Source organism: Arvicola amphibius, chromosome 13, assembly GCF_903992535.2.
Source record: "Arvicola amphibius chromosome 13, mArvAmp1.2, whole genome shotgun sequence".
In the NCBI taxonomy this organism is placed as follows: domain Eukaryota; kingdom Metazoa; phylum Chordata; class Mammalia; order Rodentia; family Cricetidae; genus Arvicola; species Arvicola amphibius.
This window is the reverse complement of record NC_052059.1, coordinates 58,734,523-58,752,991: the sequence shown is the minus strand read 5'-3', so window position 1 is coordinate 58,752,991 and position 18,469 is coordinate 58,734,523. Positions and strand designations below refer to the sequence as shown.

General features: G+C 41.4%; 1 gene segment (V, D, J or C); it reads right to left on the bottom strand.

Annotated features, from left to right (window-relative positions):
* Positions 1-18,469, bottom strand: part of LOC119799999 — a 208,238-nt gene that overhangs the window by 174,767 nt on the left and 15,002 nt on the right.

The window sequence follows — 18,469 nt, the reverse complement described above, 5'->3', positions numbered from 1 at the left end:
CTGTGTCCTGCAGAATGTCTTGCAGACTCGTTCATGAATCAGGAACCCTGAAGGATTGTCTCATCTTAAGGCAAGTTCAGCAGTCATTTCTCTGTGTGTCTTTAATGTCTAGTTAAGCAGTCTAGGCAAGAGTAGTTTCTTGCCCAAATGGCTAGCAAACTCCATAAGGAGCCTCTTCATTGCCCATCTTTCTCTTGAAGTAACTGGTGCTGCCAATAGCAGATGTATCTCACTGTCAATACACATGTATTGGTGTGTGGGTGTGTCATAGAAGCAGACAGGACCATATCAGGGAGGAAGAAATGACAAGGAAGAAGGGAGCAAGAGAAAGAGACATAGTGGAGTGTTTGTGAAGCTGTTTATTTTAGAAGTCTGAGGATGAATTCCCACCATTTGAAAATTGCCATATTTTACTATAGTTTCTACAGAATATTCTCATTTGCCTTTAGAAATGAAGATTGTCATTTTTAAAGAAGCCTTTAAAATATAATGGGGCATGGTTTTGTCTACTGCAGGGACTACACTAGACTACTTACTATGACAACTTTGATTTTACTCTGTGAAAAGCAAGACACTGTTGCAAAGAATCTCATTGGTTGATGCATTCAGAATAGACTGTAGTAGAACATGCAGCAAGAACGTTTAGAAATCCATCCCAGGTTGTTCAAAGAGGTAATGGTGGCTAGAGAGTAATCTGTTTTTAAAGTCAAACTGATTTCTCAGCGAGTTATATGTGAGGGGTGAAATCTCTGATAACTCCTGCTATAGCCAGAAATGCTATTGTCACTACAGTTGAATCACAAATGTTGGTGATCTAAGGAGAATTTGGTAGGGGACTGGGGGAAGTCAGGACATCAGGCCTATCACACTTACTGTGGTCCTGAGTGTAGTAGTGTCTCTAGAATGCATTGTCTCCATGCAGAAGGGCATCCACCTGAGGCACGACTCCACAGTAAAATAAGAAATACACCAAATTTCTGTTTCTTTTCAGGAGTCAAACATTCTCCTCATCCTTGCTCCTCCATTTTCATTACTAGTGACCTTGGTATGAATCATTCATGGTGCACTTTCAAGTTATAGAAAGTCTCCAGAGGTTTGTGCTTAGCTCCCCCTGCAGCCTCAGGCACTGTGTCACTCAAAGCACAGAAGTACTTGGCTGAGTCGCTCCAGTGGACTAGGTTTTTCCTCAGGTTGAAGGAGGAGTTACTGCTCCCAAACTCTGCCTCAAAGCCGTTGATGCCTTTAACAAGAGTGTTTCCTGAAAAGTATTTGAGGAGAAGCTGGAGGCTCTGGCCAGGATACTGGACGTACCAAAAGAGGTAAGGTGTTGCACCGTAAGAATAGCTGCATGTGAGCTCAAGTGAGGCTCCTTCAGAGACAGTGAGGTGGGCATCAGGCTGGACCACTGACTGGGCTCTGTTTCCTCCTGTAACACCAAAGCAGCATCAGTAAGACCAGGACAGACCTACCTGTAAGGGGAGTATGCCCCTTGTGTAGATCCTGGCTAGGAACATGTTCCTTCCGTGGAAACAAGGCAGGAAATGAAATAATACTTACTCAATGAGAGGAACATGCCCAGCAGCAGAAAGGTCAGTGGGAACATGGCTAGGCAGGAGAAGGCAGGAAGATGTATTCTGCAAAATCTCCTTGAGTAGGAATGAGTAGAACATGTATTGAAGAGCTCCTGTGGACAAGGCTTGGAGACTATTAACCTAGAGATGCTCCCTTGGCAAAGACTGCTGTATCGCCCTTTCTACTCACAACTGCACCTCAGAGAGCTGTGAGATAAAAAGACTTCCCTAGCGTAACAAGATATTTTTCAGTATAGACCTCAGTCCATGCAACATTGCTGCCCTCTGGAGGACAAAAGTGGAAATAAATTGTCTTAAATTTTTGTTGTTTTTTTTCTTTTTATTTTCTTTTTTCTCCCCCCTCTCTCTCTTCCTTCCTTCCTTTCTTTTTTTTCTTTCATGTTTTTGGTCTTTTGAGACACAGTTTCTCTGTAGTTTGGGAGCCTGTCCTGGAGCTAGCTCTTGTAGACCAGTCTGGGTTCAAACTCACAGAGAATTGCCTGCCTTTGCCTCCCGAATGCTGGCATTAAAGGCGTGCACCACCACCTCCCAAAAGGTTTATTTTCTTAAGTAATAAAATCTGGTGATAGCGCTTTTAAAGAGGATAATTGAAATTTATGAATTAAGTATTAAGTATTAATACTTAATCTTATGAGCTAGAGAATGCTGTTATTCCCATTTTATAAATGGGGAAACTGAAGAACAGAAGAAAGGGTGTGTTGCAGCAAGCGACAGGCCTGCAGTTTCTCTCATTACTGTGACCAAGAAGCCCCATCAGCAAGGACTGATGACTGCGCACATCTATGTCAGAGTCAGTGGTCCTGATATAACGGATGGGAAAGCGAGCCTTTATGGGCTAAATAGTCTTTGTATGCACTCGTGGGTGTTTGGGCTCTCTGCTGAAAACTCAGTTCTTCTCCCAATCCGTTTCCTAAAATGACACCACTGTTATTTCTTTCTATTGCATGTCTTAAGAGTGAGGGAAGAAGAAATGCCGACAGTGAAGCTAGCCTTGGTAAAAAGCATGGGAGAATCCCTCTGCAAAGGAGGAGAAGCCTACCGATGTGACAGACAAAGGGAACAGGATTAATTGCCTTCTGTTTTTTTAAACAGCAGTTGAATGGGGAGGCCCTGTCAAGTGTTTCTAAATGAAGATCTTTGAAAGGAAGGCAAAACCACTGATACCAGAGTCATGGAGGAGGAGGACAAAGCCACCGATACCAGAGTCAGGGAGGAGGATGATAGAACCACCAGTACTAGAGTCCCAGGGGAGGAGGAGGACAGAACCACCAGTATTAGAGTCCCAGGGGAGGAGGAGGACAGAACCACCAGTACTAGAGTCCCAGAGGAGGAAGAGGACAGAACCACCAGTACTAGAGTCCCAGAGGAGGAGGAGGAGGAGGATGGAACCACCAGTACTAGAGTCCCAGGGGAGGAGGACAGAACCACACTAGTACGACAGTCAAGACAAAACTGTCAGTCAAAGCCTTGTTTCAGCAGACAGTATCTCCTAGGAAGGAAATGATAGTCAGAGCATGAGAGTACATTACTGTATTTAATTAAAAGATACACCGATGTTAATTAAGGAAACAATGAAGAAAGAGCAAATAATTGGTGAAGGACCATAAAGTATCAGACAGATAGGACTCTGCTTAGAGTTGAGGAAACTCCAAACTAGAGTCTAAAGATAGTGCTGTTTCTTTCTCAGGAGTGAATAATTATTTTGTAGGTGCTTTGGGGAATGAAATAATTTCTTTCCCTAAATATATAAGCAAGTCTTTGAGCTTACCAGTATTATTTATAAAGTTGTTTAGAACTCATTTCCATTTCCTAATACTTAAAATACTGCTAGTTTATCTTTTATATTGGAGTGATTTATACTAGTAAACATACAAAGATATGAAATGAAGAAGAGAAGGGAGGAAATCTAAGTGGGACGAAGTCTCAAGACAAAGGAAAACACACTTTGAGAAGAACAGAGTGCAGTGAGCCAGTACTGTGGAGGAGAGAAGAATGATTTAAGAACCCTACCACTGAGCACACATTCTGAGGGGATAAAGTACACTAAATCTGCATGGACAGGGACATTGTGATGCTCTTCACAACAGCCAAGAAATGGAAACAACCAAGGTGCACATTGATGAATTACTGGGTAAATAAGTTGTGGTAGATAGACAGAAGAACATTATTGACCCATAGAAAAAGTGAATGAATCCTGTCATTTGTACTAACATGAATTGAATTTGGGGCCACAATATGTGAAATAAACCAGACACAAAAATACAAAAACTGTTTATTTTTTCATCATTTGTAGGTGCTAAATTCTGATTTCAGAATAACTGAATAGAACCATGTTTATTAGAGACTGGGGAGGAGGAGGGTGGGAAGTGGTGAGATAACAGGTATCAGAAAACAATAAATAGGAAGGACTGGATTTGATGCTCTGCAGGAGCTGGCTACAGCTTGCAGGACTCAGGAAACATCTCAAGATTAGAAGACAAGACACTGTAGACTGCAATCCAAAGAGATGATAAAATGCTGAGGAGTTACAAATGTTTATTTTCACTATTTTATCATTACAGTCATTACACATTTCACATGTGTGTGTATTTAACTATTACCATATACTACATGGATATGTGTAGATTTGATTCTGAAAGTTTTACAAAGGAATATTATACTTTGAGTGCATAAATTGTGTGGATAATATCTCAAGAAAAAGCATCACTTTTTTAAAAATGATGCCTTTAAATACTATAATTCTGTAATACTTTCATAAATTTTATGATGGGTAAGAAATTTGCCAAATGGTTTTGCCACTTTTAAAAATTCATTTCAGCTATGTGTTTTCATAAGTAATTTTCTGTACACAGTACATATTTAAAATATTTTTATTAGTTCTTTGAGAATTTCATTGTATTTTGATCATATCACTCTCCTATTTTCCCCATATCTACCAACCTTTTATACCCACCCAAGAGTGTCCTTAGTTTTTTCTTAAAAAAAAAACCCATTGGTTGCAATTTATTCTGTCTATATACTCAGGTGTGTGACTCTCTACTAGAATGTGTTAACCTACCAGTGACCGCACTCTTGAAGAAAGCTAACTCTTCCTTCCTAGCTGCTATCAACTCAACTAGAGATGAAACTTGGACCCTACCTCCCCCTCCATGCTGGAATGACAGAGATTGAGCTTGCCCAGATCCTGTACTTAGTATCACAGCTGCCAATGAGATCATATGTGCAGCTTCCCTCTATATCCAGAAAGCATTGCACCATTGCGGTCTTCCACTGCCCCTGATTCTTACCATCTTTACACCCCCTCTTCTGAGATAATTTCTGATCTTTATGAGGAGAGCATGTGATGTCCCATTTAGGGCTGACCATTTCACAATCTCTTTTCTCTGCACTTAAGCAGTTGTAAGTCTCTCTGTTAACCACCAGCCACAGCAAAAGAAATTTCCTTGGTGAGGTCTACGAGTCTATGTTCAATAAGTCATTAAGAATTGTTTAATACTATGCCCATTAACAGAATAACAGTAGTAGGTTATGACTTAGGGCCTGTGACTGGCTTAGCCATAGGTTCTTGGCTCCAAGAACAGTGCCAAGTATAGGTTCCATCTTAAATCCAAGCAGAAAGTGGTTGGTTACTCCAATAACATTTATGGCACTATTGAACAAGTGGGCATATTTTGCTAGGCATATCATTACTGTAACTCCCAGGGCTCACAGCTTGATAAGGGTGGTGACTGTTCTTCCCTTCAGTTTCCTGCAGAGTGCCTTTCAGCTGTTGAGTAGGGTGAACTTTGAGATCAGCACCAGCTTGGTTTCTTCAAGTTTTGGACTCGAGTGTTGTGTTTTTTCCTCCCTCCCTCCCTCCCTCCCTCCCTCCCTCCCTCCCTCCCTCCCTCCCTCCCTCCCTCCCTCCCTCTCTCTCCTTATTTTCTTACTTCATTCCTTCTTTCTTTTTTCCTTCCTTCCTTCCTTCCTTCCTTCCTTCCTTCCTTCCTTCCTTTCTGGTTTTTTGCGGTAGGGATTTTCAGTGTAGTTTTGGAGCCTGTCCTGGCACTTGCTCTCTTGCTCTGTAGATCAGGCAGCCTTGAATGCACATAGATCCACCTGCCTCTGCCTCCCTAGTGCTAGGATTAAAGGCATGTGCCAGCACAACCTGGCTTTGTGTCCTTTTCATTTTTTTAACTTGTTTTTATTGATTTTATTGAGCTGTACATTTTTCTTTACTCCGCTGCCTGCCTCTCCCCTCCCCTTTAGTCTTCTCCCATGGTACTGATGCTCCCAATTTACTCAGGAGATTTTATCTTTTACTTCTTCCCATGTAGATTAGATTCATGTATAGCTCTCGTAGGGTCCTCATTGTTGTCTAGGTTCTTTGGGATTGTGATTTGTATGCTGGTTTTCTTGGCTTTATGTTTAAAAATACTTATGAGGGAGTACATATGATATTTTTTCTGGGTCTGGGTTACCTCACTCAATATGAAGTTTTCTAGCTCCAGCTATTTGCATGCAAATTTCAAGATGTCGTTATTTTTTTTCTGCTATGTAATACTCCATTGTGCAAATGTACCACATTTTCCTTATCAAGTCTTCAGCCAAGGGGCATTTAGGTTGTTTTCAGCTTCTGGCTATGACAAACAATGCTGCTATGAATATAATTGAACACATGTCTTTGTGGTACAATTGAGCATCCTTTGGATGCATACCCAAAAGTGGTATTGCTGGGTCTTGAGGAAGGTTGTTTCCTAATTGTATGAGAAATCGCCACACTGACATCCAAAAAGGCTATACCAGCTTGCATTCCAACCAACAGTGGAGGAGTGCTCCCTTTACCACACAACCTCTCCAGCATAAGTTGTCATCAGGGTTTTTGATCTTGGCCATATTTATAGGTAAAAGATGGAATCTCAGAGTTGTTTTGATTTGCATTTCTCTGATGACTAAGGATGTTGAACATTTCCTTAAGTGTCTTTCAGCCATTTTAGATTTCTCTGTTGAGAGTTCTCTGTTTAGGTCTGTACTCCATTTTTTATTGGATTATTTGATCTTTTGATGACCAATTTCTTGAGTTCTTTGTATATTTTGGAGATCTGACCTCTGTCTGATGTGGGGTTAGTGAAGATCTTTTCCCATTCTGTAGGCTGTCGTTTTGTCTTGTTGACTGTGTCCTTTGTTTTACAGAAGCTTTTCAGTTTCAGGAGGCCCCATTTATTAATTGTTTCTCTCAGTGCCTGTGCTACTGGGGTTATATTTAGGAAGTGGTCTCCTGTGCTAATGCGTTCAAGTGTACTTTCCACTTTCTTTTCTATAAGGTTCAGTGTGGCTGACTTTATGCTGAGGTCTTTGATCCATTTGGTCTTGAGTTTTGTGCATGATGATAGACATGGGTCTATTTTCATTCTTCTACATGTTGATATCCAATTATGCCAGCACCATTTGTTAAATTTTTTCCACTTTATTTTTTGCTTCTTTGTCAAAAATCAGGTGTTCATATCTGAATTTTTGATTTGGTACCATTGATTTGGTTAATATCTCTGTTTGCATACCAATATCAGGCTGTCTTCCATACTGTAGCTCTGTAGCAGAGTTTGAAGTCAGTGATTGTGATGCCTCCAGAAGTTCTTTTATTGTACAGGATTGTTTTGGCTATCCTTTATTTTTTTGCTTTTCCATATGAAGTTGAGTACCATTTTTTCAAGGTCTATTAACAATTTTACTGGGATTTTGATGGGCGTTGCATTGAATCTGTAGATTGCTTTTGGTAAGATTTTCATTTTTACTATGTTAATTCTACCTACGCAAGAGCATGGGAGATCTTTCCACTTTCTGGTGTCTTCTTCAATTTCTTTCTTCAAAGATTTAAAATTCTTGTCATACAAGTCTTCCACTTGTTTGGTTAGAGTTACTCTGAGATATTTTATGCCGTTTGTGGCTGTTGTGAAGGGTGATGTTTCTTTGATTTAATTTTGGTAAATGATATTTATCCAGAAAGTTGTCCATTTCCTTTAAGTTTACCAATTTTTTTGAGTACTGGATTTTGAAATATGACCTGATGATTCTCTGTATTTCCTCATGTCTGTTGTTTATGCCCCCATTTTTATTTCTGATTTTGTTAACTTGGATATTCTTTCTCTGCCTTTTGGATAGTTTGGATAAAGGTTTGTCTATTTCGTTGATTTTCTCGAAGAACCAACTCTTTGTCTCATTGATTTTATATTTTTTTGTTTCTATTTTGTTGATTTCAGCTCTCAGTTTGATTATTTCCTGCTGTCTAGTTCTCTTAGGTGAGTTTCTTCTTTTTGTTCTAAAGTTTTAAAATGTTCTGTTAATTCACTAGTTGGGATTTTTCCAGCTTCTCTATTGAGGCGTTTAGTGCTATGAACTTTTCCTCTTAACACTCCTTTCACTGTGTTTCATAAATTTGGGTATGTTGTGTGGTCATTTTCATTGAATTTTAGGAAGTCTTTAATTTCTCCTTTTATTTCTTCCTTGACCCACTGATGATTCAGGTGAGCATTGTTTGATTTCCATGTGTTTGTGGGCTTTCTGGAACTAGTATTGCTGTTGACTTCTAGTTTTAAACCATGGTGATCTGATAAGATACATTGGGTTACTCCATTTTTTAATATTTGTTGAGGTTTGTTTTGTTACCAAATATGTGCTCAATTTTTGAGAAGGTTCCAAGAGGTGCTAAGAAGAAGGTATACTCTTTTATGTTTAAATAGAGTATTCTATAGATGTCTGTTAAGTCCATGTGAGTCATAACATCTGTTAGTTCTCTTATTTCTCTGTTAATTTTTTGTCTGACAGACCTGTCCAGTGGTGAGAGTGGAGTGTTGAAGTCTCCCACTATTAGTGTGTGGGGTTTAATGTATGATTTAAGCTTTAGTAGTGTTGCTTTTACATAGGAGGGTCCCTTGTATTTGGGGCATAGATGTTCAGTATTGAGATTTCCTCTTGATGGATTTTTCCTGTGACTAATATGAAATGTCCTTCTTTATCTCTTTTGATTGATTTTAGTTTGAAATCTATTTTGTTAGATATTAGGATAGCTATACCAGCTTGTTTCTTAGGTCTGTTTGATTGCATTTTTTTTTCCCCAACCTTTTACTCGAGGTGATTTCTGTCTCTGAGGTTAAGGTATGTTTCTTGTATGCAACAGAAGGATGGATTCTGTTTTTGTATCCAATCTGTTAGCCTGTGTCTTCTTATACTTGAGTCCATTTATATTAAGGGATATTAATGACAAGTGATTGCTGTCTCCTGTTAATTTAGATTTCATTGTTGGTTATGTTAATTTATCCTGTTTCTTCTTTTCATCCTTCCTGCCTGGTGGAAAGGACGTCCCTGGACTTCTGATTGTATCACTAAGTTTTGAGAGTGTTTGAGGAATTGTGGTGGGTTCTGGAATTCTCACCTTCATGTTTCATCCATGTGAATTAATATCACATGTCAAGTTGTGGGGGGCACAGGTTTAAGCCAATGAGGTCTTAATTTGCTGACTAGTGGCTATATTGGGAGACTGAGACCACACTGTAGTCCTAAGCCTATTTCTCAGGGTGAGATTTTGAGTACAAAAGCCATATCCTGGATTGACATACTTCAGATAAAAGAAATAGCTTGCTATCCAGAAGCAGAATGAAAGAAACTGAAAAGCAAGGTTAGTACATTTAGAGACTTTCCCAGAACTATGGACTTCGATGGATGAGGTTTTTGTTTTCACTTTGGCAGCTGTTACTGTCTACATGCTGAGTCTTATGACACGAATGGTACTTTCATGATGGTGTCAGTTGTGTTAAGGTCTGGGGGCCCTACTAAAATCTGGGTGCCTGTTACAAACTGTGTATTATACAGTGTTCCCTACAATTGCTTATTTTTCTCTCGGCTACTCTTGCTCCCATTTATAAGGATATTTTTACAATACGAAAGGGAAGAACAACAGGCATAAATTATCAACAGACAAAGGGTGAAGGAGAGAAAGGGAAGAAGTGAGGAGAGAGAGGGGGGAGGAAGGGAGAGGGAGGGAGGGAGTAAGGGAGGGAGGGAGGGAGGGAGGGAGGGCAAAAAACAAACCAAAGACAAACCCAACATCTTTTCTGCCTTGCGGAATCCTGCTGAGACTTATTTGCAGGACTTACCACTTCTTCCCACCGAAATTCACCCTGTAACAGGGCACTATGTCATCAGCCTGCCAATCCCTCTGAGCCTTCTCACGTTGCTCTCTGTCCCAGAAAGCTGCATTTTCCCCCAAAGACAGCGCCTATTACACCAGGCTTCAAAACAGTTTAACCTATGAACACTAGAGGGCAGAAAAGTCAGCATAAAGTCACAAAGGAGGTCAGCTGAGTGCTTCAGTGAAGACTTCCTTCCTTTCCCCTAGCGTGGAGTTTCTACAGTCAGATTCCCACAGAAGCAAAACAGACCAAAACGTCATGTTTGGGTGAAGTTGTACAGAGGCGGTGAACACAAGTCCTGCTGGGGAGCCGTGCTCTTAATCTGTCCCCCAGGTTCCTGATACTTCCAGGCGCAGGAATGCAGGACGATGCCAAAGACACTCAGTTTGTCAGCAGGTTAGCTCTTTAAGATTAAAAACATCTGTTCATCCTTAGCCCAGACCCAGAAAGACAACTATGGTATGTACTCACTTATACGCGAATATTAGCTGTTAGGCTAATAGTAGTTATGTTACAATCCACAGACCCAGAAAGGCTAAAGCACTAAGAAGCACACATGGAATTTTTTAAGAAGGAGAAATAGAATAGATTTTGCTGGTGGACTGGGGATGGGTGACAATGGGAACAGGAGGGTCAGGATTGGGGGAAGGGAGGGACAGGTTATGGAGAGGAAAGTATAACTGGAATTGGGAGTGTTTGGAAATGACATGGAAACCTAGTGCAGGAAAAACTCCTAAGTGTCTACAAAGGGGACCTTAGTGAGGATTCCTAGTAATGAATGTGTTGGGACATTGGAGACTCAGAACTTGTGGGATTGGCCAAGCAGTAACTGATCTAATTTGAATACCACACCATGAAAGAGAGCACATGCCCGATATTGCCTGTTTGACCAGGAACTGGAGGCTGGATAGCCCAGAGGCTTAGGATAGAAAAACAAAATCAATGAAATGATTCCTAAGGACATTTTACAATACTCATAAGTCAGTGCCTAGTTCATTCGTCATCAGAAAGGCTTCCTCCAGCAGCTGATGGGAGAGAGAAAACACAAATAAGAGATCTCCTTCGAGTCTTTTCCCTTGGATCTTGGGGAACCCAGCAGAATACTGGGAAAAAGCAGAGCAATAGCCAGAAGGATGGAGGGCACCAGGAGAACACCAGAATCAACTAAGCACTTGAACTCTAAGTGTTGTTGAGGGAGGTGCATGAGGATGGTACCAAGTTTGCTAGTGAGCACTGTGGTAAATTTGTATCATTTCAACCACCTGGCAACACCTCCCAGATTTTGCTCCCCTGTATGCTTCTGTGTCAGGACTGACCATGGGAGAAACTGTGCAAGATTCGAAGGTGGGTGTGGCGCAGCCATCACAAGTTGGCTCTGCAGATTGGCCTGGGGTCCAGGTGCTCTAGGGCTCACATATGTGGCTATCAATTTATCAGTTCTTTTTTTCTTTTTCTTTTCATTCTCTAGAGATGGAGATTGAGTCAAGGCCTTGTGCATGCTAAGGGAACACTGTCCTTAGCTACAGGCTTAGCCCATCCTCTTATTGAGGCCTCCCCCACTATGCCTCCTTGTTTAACTTCTCTTGGTCTTAGACCATGTGCACATGTACAATAATGCTGTGTAAGTGCTTCTCAAACTCATCCTCCAAACATATTGAAGGAAGTGTGTCCTTGTGGATGCATCTGTCCTCATTACATCCTTCTAGGTCATAGTCCAGCTAAGTGTTTGTCATCATCCAGCTCTCCTTCTCAGGTGTTAGCCCAGCTGCGTCTCTGCAAACTCAGACAGGAAAAACAAATTTGCACAGACTTCCCACCAACTCTAAAAATTATGTGACTTATGAATCTTATAATCTCTTATTCTTATCACTCATGATGGTCTTACAACTTTGTTTGTGCACAGCTAACACAAAGCCTGGAGGGAAGAGAGCAAGGACCTGACTCCCACTGTCCATCCCAAGAGCTCCACCCAGATCTGTGCTTCGAGAATCATTAGGTGAAACTGACACTTTATTATCTGATCCTTTTTATTAAAATTTAATATATTTTATTTTTTGTTTTCAATACATTCTAGCCACAGATTCCCCTTGTTCCACTCCTTCCATTCCCCACCTTCCCTCTTCCCCAGATTCACTCCTCCTCTATTTCCCTTCAGAAAAGAGCAGGCCTCCCAGGAATACCCACCGAACATGGCATAACAGGATACAATAAGACTAGGCACAAACCCTCATATCAAGGCTGGATAATTTTGACCTTTAAAAATCTTTACACATGATCTATATGATCTACCTATGTTTCAAGAATTGAAAAGCTGCCCTGACACCTGTTTTCAAAGAAGACAGTTTCACTAATAAATACCCACTGATCCATACCACAGACAGAGTGGCTCAGTGCTGCCCTCGTATCTGGGATCTGCCTGCGTGCCTCTCAGCCAGGATCCTCCAGCGGAGCCCAGCTCTAGGGAGCTCCTGGGTTTCTGTCCAGGTTTTACTATCACCCTGAACACTGTGGGAGCCCCAGAGAGCATAGAAATAGTTCAGTGCATCTTCTGGATGTAAAGCTAAATGGTGAGGCTAATGGAGTCCGCCGGTTCCTGGGAGAAGACAGAACAGTGACTGCTCTTTGCGCTCTCACTGAAAGAACATTGGCAGATAAAGAAAGCAACTTCTCACCTGGGAATTTGTTTGTGTCAAGGAAGGTGGCATAAATTTTGACTTGTGCAGACAGACCAGGGTGACGACTTCTGGTGTAGGACAATTGTCTATATTCTGTCAATTATGTTTTAAATAAATGTGGATTGGCCAGTAGCTATGCAGAAAGTATAGGTGGGACAACCAGACAGGAAGTAGAGGCAGGCAATGAGGACAGGAATATTCTGGGAAAAAGGAAGTTCTTCCTGCAGTCTTATCCAGACACCGAAGAAGCAAAATGTGACTTGCCCCGCTGATAAAGGTACCGAGCCATGTGACTAACATAGATAAAAATAATGGGTTAATTTAAGTTGCAAAAGTTAATAAGAAGCCTGAGCTAATGGTCCAATCAGTTTATCATTAATATAGACCTATGTCTGATTTTCTTTGTGACTTACTGGCTGTGGGAACTGAACTATAACATAAGCGGGCTCTTGTGTTATAGTACAGAAGTCTCTAAAGGGCCCCACTTGCTGGATGCAGATTTAAGCAACACAGCATTGCTTGCCGTGGAGCTGGTTTTAACTGTTTGAGGTTCATTCGTCTTTGCATTTCAGTTCCAGTGTTGACAGGTGACCATGTCCTGGTTTGCAGTTTCTGCAAAAGCAGAAGGCGACTCTGAATGTCCTGGGGATGGCATCATGGCAGAGTTCCCTTTACTCAATATGGCCCAGCTTGGTGGTATTGACAGATCTGGTGCAGGATCCCTAGGCAGCAGATAGTAGCTACCCCTGAAGTGTGAATATTTGGGAGGGAGAGGTCGAGTTTGAGAGTGCTAAGATACCTAGGTTGGGAATTTCTGATGATTTAAACACTGCTTTGCCCTTGATTGTGATTTATTTAATAATGGATAATATTTGATGAAAGACAGAGTTTGCTGTCTTAGGAAGTATTCAACGAGATTCATATTGAACATCTTAAATTTGGTAAGTTAATCTCTGAGGAGACATGAAGTTTATCTGAAGCCAAACACTAGGAATTGCATCTATGATCTATGCTCAAATACACAAATACCATGAATCTGACTGTGGCTGCCAATATTTATTCAACTTTAGACAGCTCTTCCACATTCCATCTGACCACAGGTGTGCAGTGTTCACTAACCCGTGGCTTCTCTGGGGAGACAAAGCAGGAGTCTTTGTGTTGCTCCCTTTCCTCTCATTCCAAGCTTTAGATAGGCACATGGCCTCTGCTCGCACTGAGATCTCAGCAGTCCCTGGTTCTGAAGTCTCTGCAGGCTCCTATCAGAGCACAAAGGCATCAGCCAAGTCCCAGCTTGTACAGGCCAGCTCTGAGCTCACATTCTCGGAAGTCCAGAATCAGGGAGACTTGAAAGCGTCCTAAATCCAAGTATTCAACCTGGCTGTCACCAGGAGCACAGTGTGCTCTTTGGAGCTATGTTTAACTATTGTTATAGTTTTCAGGAAGACAGAGCCTCTCCCCAAATGTTTAATCTACAACACACCCCCAATACCCACAGTTTAAAGCTGTCCAAACACAACTGTCTACCTGTTCAGGCACTGACTAGAGACTGTCTCTCACTTTATGCCAAGAACTTACCCCAAATTTCAAAGTTATTTTTGTTTGACCAGTCTTTGGAGCAACTCAAATTGCAGTAGCTGAGTTATTCTAAGGTAAATAATTCTCATTATCTCTCTGTTTCCTCTGTAAAACATTAGAAACTCATATTGGAACCAAATTAAAATCTGTCATCAGATCCAGAGCAGAGGCCACATTGTCACAGCTGCTATAGCCCTTTGTGGTGTCTGTCAGTGTGTCTCTCATCTGACTCTTCAGCAAGAGGCTTCCTCTTAGGCAGTGCCTGATGTTTGTTCAGTTCACACTACGGGCTAAGCGCAGTGAGTCAGTTCCCAGACAGTGCTGAGTACTTCAGTGGATCCTGAAGCTGTAAGGCTGAGATGGTGAGGCTGATGGCTTTAGCTGCTTCCTGGAAGTAGGCCGAGGAATAGCTATTCTAGTGCTCTGGTCATAAGAACTCCAGCAAATAAGGAAAACAATCTCTTCACTGGGAAGGTCCTTGTACCAAGATTGTCACATGGGCACTGATTTGTTTTGTTTCCTATGAGCAATCCCGGGTCACCATATCCCCTCCTTGCCTGGATGTGTCTGGTGGGAGTTAAGTTACTTTCTGGACCACTATGTATCCTGTTGGAACAAACAGGAAATACAGATGGTTCTCTGTTTTAAAGAATAAAATGCTGTTAGAATTGGACCAATTTAAGACCCTAACAAACCAATGGAAATCAAACTGGAGTCAGTTTGTTTGCTTTTCTCTGCTTCCTTTCCCTGCAGGGTTCTTATGAAATCTGACATGCACATGCAAAACACTCCTTCTCTTACCGCATGTGAGCCATCCGTGTTTAATCTCAACATTTACTTCTAAGGTTCTTTTCTAATATAGCGTGTACATGTGAGATGAGACACTCCTTTCATCACATGTAAGATATCCGTGTTTAAACTCAACATTTTACTTCTAAGGTTCTTTTCTTATAAAATATGTTCAGACCCACCTTCTTTTCTGCTTGTAATAGCTACTTTATTTCTAATGTATGAATAAGCTGCTAATTTACATCCCATTGAATCACTGCTTTTACCACTTTTAAACAGTACTGAGGTGAATTGCCATGGCCATGGTGTCTCTTCGTAGCAATAGAATACTGACTAAGAAAACTGACTACCAAAAAAGATGTGCCCACTGATGCGCTGTTTTATGGGGGCTACAAGTTTCTCTCTTGATTGAATTCAAAGCCTGCTCCACAAGGCAGAATTCATGCCTGGTTCTGTAATAATATCCAAAAGCCATGGCTAGGAAGGTCATAGGCACAAGAAAGAACCCATTGATATTGTTTTGCTAGATGTTGAGGTTATCAAACTACCTTTTAAATATTAATATTTCCAAACATAGATTTTTGCTGCTCCCAGCTTCAGTCAGAGAAGCTTCTTACTGCAGCTGGTTAAGGTAGAGACATTAACTGAATAATGCTGAATAAGGGACTGTAAGTGATCAGCTGCAGTTGGGAGTCCTATATCAATCCTTCCACTTCGAAGACTCAAGGAACACCATGGGGGGAGGGGACAGAAAGAATGTAAGAACAGAAGCTGGGAGTAACACCATGAAATGCTGTCCTCTGGATGTGACATGACCGTTGCACACATGGACTTGCAGGAGCTGTGGCTACTTGCACTAGACATGTTGAGGAGCTATTGGCAGCTGATGACACCCAAGAAAAGGAGAGTGGCTGTTTTTTGCGTGGCTACCACACACTCATGCACTTGTAAGCAGTGCTGATTGGACTCAGTGAGTTATTTAAAAACATCCTAAGATGGTAGAGTCTTGTATTAAAAAGCCCTGATGGCATTTGGAAGGAGGAGTGAGGGAGTGAGGGGTAGTGAGCAAAATGAATTGTATACAAGTATTAAGTTTCAAATAATATAAATAATTAAATGAAAATTAAAACAGAAAAAGCACATGTGTATACTACTATCTTTTGATTTTTTTTTCGTGAATACCTGTGAGTTTAGTTATAGAAATCTGCTGACAACTCTCGGTGAGGCCATCCATACAACTCTGTATTTTATCACCAATGTATGATCTGCTGCTCACAGCATGATTTGCCATAAACAGAAAATGAATTGGAAGTAGTTCACTCCTTAAGCTAAGCTTCCTTTATTTATTCTACTGATCACATTCTGATTCTACTGCTCTGGTGAGTTTGCATATGTCTTTACACAGTTGTGCACCGTTATTTACTCTACTGATCACACTCTGGTACTACCACCCTGGTGAGTTTGTATGTCTGCACATAGTTGTGCAAATGAAGGTGCCACATCTCTGCCAGGCTCAACCCAACAGCAGAGTTTTGCTGCTCCAGGCACCAGCAGCCCTTGCCCAGAACTGCAGCTAAGGCTCCAGAAAATGTTTCTAGCGGGAGAAAAATAAGCTTCAAGATCTCTGCCTGTCATCCAGGTCTATCTGGTGTTGTGATCCAGCTGTCCTCACTCCCCCTGACTGACAGCAGAACTTCCTTTTGATCTGTAATTGACAAGGATGTTTGTGTTCTTTCTGACCAGTGGGGCTCCACAGAAGTAGAGGTATAAAAGGTTGCTGGGCAAAATAAAGGTTGCTGTTATTCTACCTGAAAAGAAGCCTCTGTGTCTCAATCCCAGCACCCCCGCCAGTCTTGGCTATCCAGGCTGCACTGGCTGCAACATCTGGTAAGATCACTTCCTGGGTCTACCTTCCCAATATGGGTACCATCCATTCCATTACCCAGTGCTTTGGGAATGTAAAGAAGGATTTTAGAAAGGAGCAAAGATTTTTGAGAAAGAAGATGTTTTATCTATTGATAATTCAAATTTATAAATTTCTGATCCCCTTGAATATAGATTTCATTGGATTCATTGGATTCATGTTAGAATTGTGGAAGGAGGAGACTAAATCAAACAGGGTTTTAATATTGTGAATTCTTTATTTTGATGGCTATCTGTGACAACTTTAGTCACTGTAAGAAGATACCTTGCGTAATCAAACTTGAGTAGAGAAAGCTTATTTTGGTTCAGTTAAGAAAATTCGGTCTATGACAGATCAATCTTATTACTGTTGGATCTTGGGTATGACACTGTGTCATGTCAGGGACACAAGGCAGAAAATCTTCTCACCTCTGCCAAGGAGCAGAAAAAGAGGTTGGTAAGCTGGTATGTGGCAGTCTTCTTCCACTCTCTCTGTTTGTATGTGTGTGCCCATGCCTATCTGTGTGTGCACTACAAAGGCAGGAGGTCAACCATGAATATTTTCCACAATCTCTTTTCATCTTGTTTTTTGAGACAGGGTTTCTCACTAAACTGGGAGTTTACCATTTCAGCTACCCTGACTGGCCGGTAAGTCTTTGGGTCTACCTGTCTCTACTCTCCCCTCTGCTTTTGGGTTATAGGTGTGTACCACCATGCTCAGCTTCTACATGGGCTCTGCAGATCTGGATTCGGGTCTTAAAGTTTGTACAGCAAGCACTTTATGCCCTGAGCCATTTCCCCAGCCCACCATGATCCCTTTGCTCCCAGTGACATAAGATACATTCTTATGGAATGCCGTTTGTCATTGTGCAGATGTACTTGAAATCACAGTGTTGGTATAAATAAGAGGGACCCTTTAATACTAGAAAAATGCTAAATTCCTAGGAAATTATTAAAATTATAAACATATATGCAACAACAGAAAACTCAAAGACATATAAAGCCAAAGTTAATTGAATTTTGGAGAGGAATAGTCAGTTTGCCTTTAATAACAACAGAATAACAAGGAAACAGGGATGAGCACCAACACATGGCAACTGTGTCTGACAGACCCATGTAGCAACTGAGCACATTTCTAAAGCATGCATGACACATGCTTCAGGATAGACCAGCTATTAGACACACACATTGGCTCAAGAGCATGATGAAACTTGGAAGGAACATGCAGGTTAATTGCCGTGTCCTACTGAGATGTGAGATTTTGGCAGGTCTGGCTACATGTGTTGGATTGACCCTTACCTGTGGCAGAATGGCCTGCTGGCCTGGTGTCAGAGGGATTACATACAAGCAACCTCCACTAACCACGCACCCCCACTGGGCCACACCTGGCCTAGCTCCAGAGTTAGCTTGCAGCCTTAATCCATCCTTTGTGTTACAGAAAGCTTTTGTTGTCCTCTGCGAATCTTGTCTGAGTTTCCCATGGATACAAGGCCTAAGGAAAAGTTGGACAGAGGAAATGCGGAAAGCTGTGGTACCTCATGAATCAGGTATTTGCATTTGTTATTGTACTTTTGAAAGCTTCATCAAGTTTGTTTTGAGATATGGAAATCTACTAACTAAAGTGTAAAACTGGGGAAAATGAAATGAGGAAGGATGAAGGGAAAGTGCTTCAGTCCCCAGAGCCCAAGCCCCCTGCAGCTGCAAAAGCTAAATTCATTCCCAGAGTGCCTCTGAGTCTTCATTTCAGGGACCCCTGTGAACCCACACACCT